The 7,218-nt window shown below is 49.2% G+C and overlaps 1 pseudogene; it reads left to right on the top strand.

The window, feature by feature from the left end:
* LOC133123855 (serine/threonine-protein kinase D3-like) overlaps positions 1–6,368 on the top strand; it is an 18,373-nt pseudogene extending 12,005 nt beyond the window's left edge.
* Positions 6,369–7,218: the final 850 nt, after the last annotated feature.

The following is a 7,218-nucleotide window of genomic DNA, read 5'->3' as shown; positions in this document are numbered from 1 at the left end:
GAGTGAATGTGCTTGTGTGGTGTGGAGTTAATGTGCTTTTGTTGTGTGGAGTGAATGTGCTTGTGTTGTGTGGAGTGAATGTGCTTGTGTTGTGTGGAGTGAATATGCTTGTGTTGTGTGGAGTGAATATGCTTGTGTTGTGTGGAGTGAATATGCTTGTGTTGTGTGGAGTGAATAGGCTTGTGTTGTGTGGAGTGAATATGCTTGTGTTGTGTGGAGTGAATAGGCTTGTGTTGTGTGGAGTGAATGTGCTTGTGTTGTGTGGAGTGAATAGGCTTGTGTTGTGTGGAGTGAATGTGCTTGTGTTGTGTGGAGTGAATATGCTTGTGTTGTGTGGAGTGAATATGCTTGTGTTGTGTGGAGTGAATAGGCTTGTGTTGTGTGGAGTGAATGTGCTTGTGTTGTGTGGAGTGAATAGGCTTGTGTTGTGTGGAGTGAATGTGCTTGTGTTGTGTGGAGTGAATATGCTTGTGTTGTGTGGAGTGAATAGGCTTGTGTTGTGTGGAGTGAATAGGCTTGTGTTGTGTGGAGTGAATAGGCTTGTGTTGTGTGGAGTGAATAGGCTTGTGTTGTGTGGAGTGAATAGGCTTGTGTTGTGTGGAGTGAATAGGCTTGTGTTTACAGGCCGTGTGAGGGCCCCAGTCTGAGTTCTCTCAGTGACACTAAAACCTTTATGGTGTGATGACAAACAGCAGAGAGTAGATGTGTTTTGAATTTTGTGTTTTTGTTGCAATGGGACACTAATAACAGCTGTATGTGTGTGTGTGTGTGTGTGTGTGTGTGTGTGTGCGCATGTGTTTGTGTGTGTGTTTGTGTGTGTGCATGTGCGTGTGTGTGCGGGTGTGTGTGCATGTGTGTGTGTGTGTGCATGTATGTGTGCGTGTTTGTGTGTGTGCATGTGTGTGTGCATGTGCGCGTGTGTGTGCGTGTGTGTGTGTGTGTGCGTGTGTGTGTGTGTGCATGTGCGCGTGTGTGCATGTGTGTGTGTGTGTGTGTGCATGTGCGTGTGTGTGTGTGTGTGTGTGTGTGCATGTGCGTGTGCGTGTGTGTGTGCATGTGCGTGTGTGTGTGCATGTGCGTGTGTGTGTGCATGTGCGTGTGTGTGTGCATGTGTGTGTGTGTGTGTGCATGTGTGTGTGTGTGTGTGTGCGTGCGTGTGTGCATGTGCGTGTGTGTGTGCATGTGTGTGTGTGTGTGTGTGCATGTGTGTGTGTGCATGTGTGTGTGTGTGTGTGTGTGTGTGTGTGTGTGTGTGTGTGTGTGTGTGTATGTGTGTGTGTGTGTGTGTGTGTGTGTGTGTGTGCTGTGGTCCAGGCACGCACCGGCAGTCTGGTAGAGCCGTAGCAGTGAAAGTCATCGACAAAACCCGCTTCCCCACCAAGCAGGAACGGCAGCTGAGAAACGAGGTGGCCATTCTGCAGGTGTGACCTCCTCTCCCTATACCTACAGACTATCTCTCTGTCTGTCTCTCCGTCTGTGAGTCTGTGTGCCTGTCTGTCTGTTCTCCAAAGCCATATCTGAAGAGGTGTCTTGCCAATCCTAGTAATGTGCATATTCTTATATATTCATACCTATCCAACAGCTTCTTTACAACATCTTTGTCTGTATATATCCTTGTCATATTATGCCATTTTTTTTCTGTTGAGTTTCTAGGAGGGCCGCAATGGAAATAAGCCATTTTGGCATTACTGTGTTTTTGTATCCTCGATAATTTTAATTCATCATTTTAATATAAAGACTGCAGTGCAGAATTTTGTGTATTTTGAAGTTGTAAAATAAATCAATCAGTCAACAAACGCCACAAACGCTGCCAGTGCTTCACAGATATGTACTGTTTCATCATGTGGAGAGTACTAATCTAATCCATGAACTGGATTTTACACAGTGTGTAAATGTGATTTATTTTGTACCCATAATCTCCTCAGTTTTAACAACATGTCATAACATGAGTATGTATGTGTGTGTGTGTGTGTGTGTGTTTTTGTGTGTATGTGTATTCGTGCATGTGTGTGTGTGCATGTGTGTATTTGTGCATGGTGTGTGTATGCGCACATGTGTATTTCTGCATGGTGTGTGTGTGTGTATGTGTGTGTGTGTGTGTGTGCATGTGTGTATTCCTGCATGGTGTGTGTGTGTGTGTGTATACGTGCCTGTGTGTATGTGTGTGTGCGTGTGTGTATTCCTGCATGGTGTGTGTGTGTGTGTGCGTGTGCGTGTAGAAACTCTCACACCCAGGGGTGGTTCTGCAGGAGGGCATGTTCGAGACCTCGGGGTACGTGTTCGTCGTCATGGAGAAGCTCCATGGCGACATGCTGGAGATGATCATGTCCAATGAGAATGGCCGGCTGCCGGAACGGAACACCCGCTTCCTGGTCACACAGGCAGGGTCACTCAAGCTCCATTGTCTCGCTCACAACAAACAGTTTGCAGCAATTTCCTTGTTCTCTCGCTATTTAGTAATACTAATCGAAAATTATGTCTGGTAGTGATAGTAAGTTTGGAATGGCTTGCTTTCGTCGCTTCCGTTTCTCTTCTCGTGCACTGATTCGCTAGCTGGACAGCCAATCAGAGAGCTCTCTCTCATCGACGGCTCCGGGGGCTCCAACATGTTGAATCGGCGTCGGAGCCCTCCAAAACACGCCGACGGAGTGTCGGCGTGCGGGACACACCGGAAGAAGACGTCCGACGGCCGACCGTCGGTTTGGTGTGTCCCGGCCTTAAGGCCTCGAAGGTCGCTGCTTTTCTGATAAGAAACCAAGTCTGACCACAGGACCTCTGTGGAGACTTACAGACTTCCTCTGAGTGTTTTAATAAAGGGGGCATCAAAAGTCTCTTTTGCAATGCTCTCTCTCTCTCCCTCTCCCTCTCTCTCTCTCTCTCTTTATCTCTTTCTTTCTCTCTCTTTCTCTCTCTCTTTCATAAATATTAATGTTGTCTGGCCTCCAGTGCATTTTGATTTGATTAGACCATAAATATTATCCATTCACAGTCATAACTGTCACCTTAACTGTTCTTTGGGCTTTAATCTGAAGCCTGCAGGTATTTATGAGGACATCTAAGCTGATAAAAAGGCACACTATCACACTAATTACTGAAGTGACTGTATCCAAGTTAATGGAGGTAATAGGATCAAACAAATTGGCACTGTTCTGGCTGAATGCTTGGCTTTGTAGGTTCAGGATTATCAGTCTTTTATAGACTGCACAGTGAAATTGTCTCTGGGATTCTTGGCTTCTCCTCAAGTTAAGAATTCATAAGCCCACATAAATAACCTAAGACTGGGAAGCATTAATGGGAGATTAGGCCCGTTCTTTAGATACGCTTGCGACTGCTGGTCTAATTCCACTTTAATCCTTTAGATTCTGGAGGCGTTACGGTACCTGCACATGAAGCGCATCGCCCACTGCGACCTGAAGCCAGAGAACGTTCTGCTGGCTTCTCCTGACCCCTTCCCTCAGGTGTGTGCGTGTGTGAGAGTGTGTGTTTGTGTGAGTGTCTGAGAATTTATGTGTGTGTCATAGTGGTGAATATTGACAATTGCTTTAAAGACAAGCTGAAATCAAAAATACCTTTTTCCTCAATCTTGTCAATTCCTCATAACCTTACAGCATTCTCATTTGACGTCAGTCAAATCGACTCCCTGCCCTTCAAAAATTCCCCGAAAGATTTGTTTCACTCGTGTATACATCATATCGAGGACGCTAGTGCTGCTCTAACTGTTCCAACTTCCCTTTAAATTCTAAAAATTCAATACGGCAGCATATGACCTGTCTGTATGCATAGAAGTGAACACACTTGTCCCCTAGCCCCCTACAGTCCAGCTATGGTTTGTGAGCTTTTGCTGGACTTTATGTGCATCTTTACTCTTCCCTCATTCCTCCTCCTCTCTTCTCTTTCTCTTCCCCCTCTCTCTCCCCCCTCCCTCTCTCTTTCTCTTTCTCTTCCCCCCTCTCTCTCCCCCTCCCTCTCTCTCTTTCTCTTCCCCCCCTCTCTCCCCCCTCCCCCCTCCCCCCTCTCTCTCTCTCTCTCTCTCTCTCGCTCTCTCTTCCTCTCTCTCTCTCTCTTTCTCTCTCTCTCTCTCTCTCTCTTTCTCTCTCTCTCTTTCTCTTCCCCCCTCTCTCCCCCCTCCCCCCCTCCCCCTCTCTCTCTCTCTCTCTCTCTCTCTCTCCTGCCCCCCCTCTCTCTCTCCCCAAGGTGAAGCTGTGTGACTTCGGCTTCGCCCGGATCATCGGGGAGAAGTCATTCCGCCGTTCGGTGGTGGGGACCCCGGCGTACCTGGCCCCCGAGGTCATCAGTAGCCACGGTTACAACCACTCCCTGGACATGTGGGCGGTGGGCGTGGTCCTGTACGTCAGCCTGAGCGGCACCTTCCCCTTCAACGAGGAGGAGGACATCGGCCAGCAGATCACCAACGCGGCCTTCATGTACCCCCGCCAGACCTGGGCTCCCATCTCCGTGCAGGGTGAGGCTCGTCTGGGGGCTGGCGCCATTGCCCCCTCCTCATGGCTAACCGCTAACGCCGTAGCATCCCGTACCCTCCTCATGGCTAACCGCTAACGCCGTAGCATCCCGTACCCTCCTCATGGCTAACCGCTAACGCCGTAGCATCCCGTACCCTCCTCATGGCTAACCGCTAATGCCGTAGCATCCCGTACCCTCCTCATGGCTAACCGTTAACGCCGTAGCATTCCGCACCCTCCTCATGGCTAACCACTAACGCCGTAGCATTCCGCACCCTCCTCATGGCTAATGGCTAACACCGTAGCATCCCGTACCCTCCTCATGGCTAACCGCTAACGTGGTAGCATTCCGCACCCTCCTCATGGCTAACGGCTAACACCGTAGCATCCCGTACCCTCCTCATGGCTAACGGCTAATGCCGTAGCATCCCGTACCATTCTCATGGCTAACCGCTAACGCCGTAGCATGTGGGCCGACATGGCTCAGGCAGTAAGAGCGGTTGTCTGGCAGTCGGAGGGCTGCCGGTTCGATCCCCTGCCCGGGCTGTGTCGAAGTGTCCCTGAGCAAGACACCTAACCCCCAAATGTTCCTGACGAGCTGGTCGGCACCTTGCATGGCAGCCAATTGCCGTCGGTGTGTGAGTGTGTGTATGAATGAGAAGCATCAATTGTACAGCACTTTGGATAAAGGCGCTATATAAATGCCAACCATTTACCATTTACCATCCCATACCATTCTCATGGCTAACCACTAAAGCTAAGCAGGCATACCACCCTGTACCCTCCTCATAGCTAACCGCTAAAGCCGTAGCATCCCATGACTCTGTTAGTGTAAGCACTGGGCCTCATTTCTGATTGATTTTCCCTTTTCACCATCGGGCTGGGACGTGAGTATTAGCACCCCGTCGACCTCCCCACAGGCAGACCAGGTACTCACATTTCTCATTCTCTATTCCAGCCGTCAATCTCATCAAAAACCTGCTGCAGGTGACCGTCAGACGCAGGTTCAGTGTGGGGAAGGCACTGGGACACGCCTGGCTTCAGGTGAACCCCCTTCCCTCCCCCCACCCCGTCACTTCACCCTTCATTTGGGGTTTTCCTAACCGTGTGCGCCCTAACCCTGCTTTCAGCGGGATGATGTCACAACTCGGCCAATTCGTGTTGCATCTGAATTAATCATCCCACAGATTACAGTGTTCATGTGGACCCTCCTGGTGGGAAACTTGTATAGACCATAAAACCGACACCACTTGAAAGCAGGGTAATGGCAGGGTCTTCCCAGTCCAACCAGAGTACCGGGAGGAAACTCTACACAGAAAGGGTCTCGAACCCAGAGGGGACAGTGCTACCCACCGCGCCACTGTGCCTCCGGACTCAGGTCTGACACTCACCCCCCTCCTCCGCCCCTCCGCCTCTCAACCCCTCCACCCCTCCCTTCCTCCGCCCCTCTTCCCCTCCCCTCCTCCACCCCTCCGCCCCGCCCCTCCACTCCTCCACCCCTCCACCCCTCCACCTCTCCGCCCCTCCGCAGGACTTCCAGCTGTGGTGTGACCTGCGGGAGTTCGAGCTCCGCCTGGGCCGCTGCTACCTCACGCACGAGAGCGACGGAGACCGCTGGAGGAGCTACGCTCTGGAGCGCGGCCTCCCCTTCCCCGAGCACCTGGCCCAGTGTGCCCCTGACCTCTGAGTTCACAGGTCAGAGGTCAGGCAGCGCCATCCTCGGAGGGGAAGAGGCGCTGTCCACCGTGAAGGCGAGGGGCTGGCTCCGACGCGTATGCTAGGCAGGTGCGGATGCTAGGCAGATGCGGATGGGAGATTGAAGTCGCACTGTTCCTGCGGCTGTTTTTTTTGTCTTTTTAGAAAAATAAATGCTCTAATTTTTGCTAATTAAAATATTTATGCACAATCCCCTGATGAATATTCATTTTGTCGAATTCTGTTATTCTATACTCAAGATTTTACCGTTTCTGTAAATAAGGAAGTGGCTTCTGGGTAGAGCCTGAAAAGCCATGTTAAAGGTGGAAGAGTAGTTGACGGGCCGGCACTCTCAAAGGGGTGGGATAAACCGTGTTGTGGTTTGAGCGTTATTACCGTCATAAGTCTGAAATTACCTATTGTACCTTTAAGTCACCCCACTGTTGTAGTTCACCCTGTGGCCCATACAGGCACTGATCTCTGACTGGAGTCTTTTGCACAGGTGGTTGTTTTACTGATATATTTTCTGTTATTCCTGCACTTAAAAATGGGAAAATTAAAAAAAGGCACACACTACAAAACATTTTACCCTGCTTAAGCTTTTCTTTCACAGATGTTGTGTCTGAATGCACTCCAGGGGCTTTAGTATTGGGGATGTGGGAAAACTAGTAATGAAGAAAAAACAATAAAGTGAGTGTGTGTGTAGTAAACAGAAGATAAACAAAAAAATTTATAAAACAGCCTGTGTAGTCATGTTTGGGTCTTCAGTCTCCCCCCAAAAAAGCACTGGTCTTCCTTTTCACTGTGTGTCCAGTAAATAATCATCTATTACTTTCAAGGTGTGAGATCACACAAAAATGCAATGCAATGGAGAGAGTTTTAAAACAAACATTCCAAAGATTAACCTGCCATTAGTTAGTATTTAACAATTAGGCTACCTTAATGTATTATTTACATGATTATTTATACTTGGAAAAAGCAAAGGATAAACCTAATACTAATTAACCATCAACAATTGTATTAACTGATTTTTTTTTATGTCGGGGGGGGGGGGGGGGGGGGG

This window comes from Conger conger, chromosome 3 (assembly GCF_963514075.1).
Source record: "Conger conger chromosome 3, fConCon1.1, whole genome shotgun sequence".
Lineage (NCBI taxonomy): Eukaryota > Metazoa > Chordata > Actinopteri > Anguilliformes > Congridae > Conger > Conger conger.
Note: the sequence above shows the minus strand (reverse complement) of the source record. Positions and strands in the feature narration are given on the sequence as shown.